General features: G+C 62.4%; 1 protein-coding gene across 2 annotated transcripts in view; it reads right to left on the reverse strand.

Annotated features, from left to right (window-relative positions):
• CDON (cell adhesion associated, oncogene regulated) overlaps window positions 1–975 on the reverse strand; it is a 126,535-nt gene that overhangs the window by 19,326 nt on the left and 106,234 nt on the right. The window lies entirely within an intron of this gene.

Consider the following 975-nt stretch of genomic DNA (forward strand, 5'->3'; position numbering starts at 1 on the left):
AGTAAAACGCGGATTTCCCACCCTTACTGGAGTAAAACACGGATTTCTCTTTGTAGCGGAGAAGCCCATAGATTTTTGCAGGTTTGCAGTGAGCCTCCTGCAGGTGGGCAGAGTTCCTGCAAGGGGTTGGGGGCAGCAAGAGGAGGGCGGTCAGGCAGGAGGCACCATGTGCATGGACATGCACACAGCTGCCAGGCAGCCTGAAGAGCAGCTCCTGCAGGTAAGTGAGGTGGAGATATGAGACCCCAAAAGGGAGGGAGGGAGTTGGGCAGGGCTGCGGCTGTTGCCCAGCTGAGCAGCATGTGGGGTTTGGGGCCCGGGGCTTCAATGGACCACTGGTGGCTTGTGCAGGGATGGGGCTGATGCCTGGGGAGAAGGGGGGAACCTGTGCCCCCCTGATCTGTGCATGAGGTAGGGATGGGGGAGGGAGGTGCATGCTGCAGGCTTGGGCTCTCACCCTGATGCCCTCCCAAGCCAGTAGGTGTGAACCGGTGCTGCAGGGCAGTGTGACCACACAGGAAAGCTGTTTGCAGCTGTGAGCTCTGCACTGTCCTGGTAATCGAGGCCCTGCAGGCACGGGGGACCATGGGTTATGCCCCTTGCTGCAGCTCTGCGCATAGGGGATTGGGTCGCCAGGGCACTACGTAGCTTGCAGTTGCAAGCCGCACTCTGCCCTGCAGTGTTGGGTCACATCTGCTGGGCTGCAGAGGCCCCAGGGTAGGGCAGCAGGGCGGGAGCCCAAGCCTGCAGCATGCACCTGCCCTGTGCACAGATCTGGGGGGTGTGGGTTCCCCCTGCCCTCCAGGAGTGCACTCTGTGGCACAGAGCCAGCCCCACTCCACCAGAGCCCACAGTAGGCAGGCAGCAGGGGTGGGAGCCAAGCTATGCACCACTGCAGTAGCCACTGCCTTCTGTCAGGGGCAGGGGACTGTGGGCCTGGGTCCCTGGCTCTATAGCCCTGGAAGCTGGGGGCCC

Source organism: Gavialis gangeticus, unplaced genomic scaffold, assembly GCF_001723915.1.
Source record: "Gavialis gangeticus isolate Ggan-Ray unplaced genomic scaffold, GavGan_comp1, whole genome shotgun sequence".
NCBI lineage: Eukaryota > Metazoa > Chordata > Crocodylia > Gavialidae > Gavialis > Gavialis gangeticus.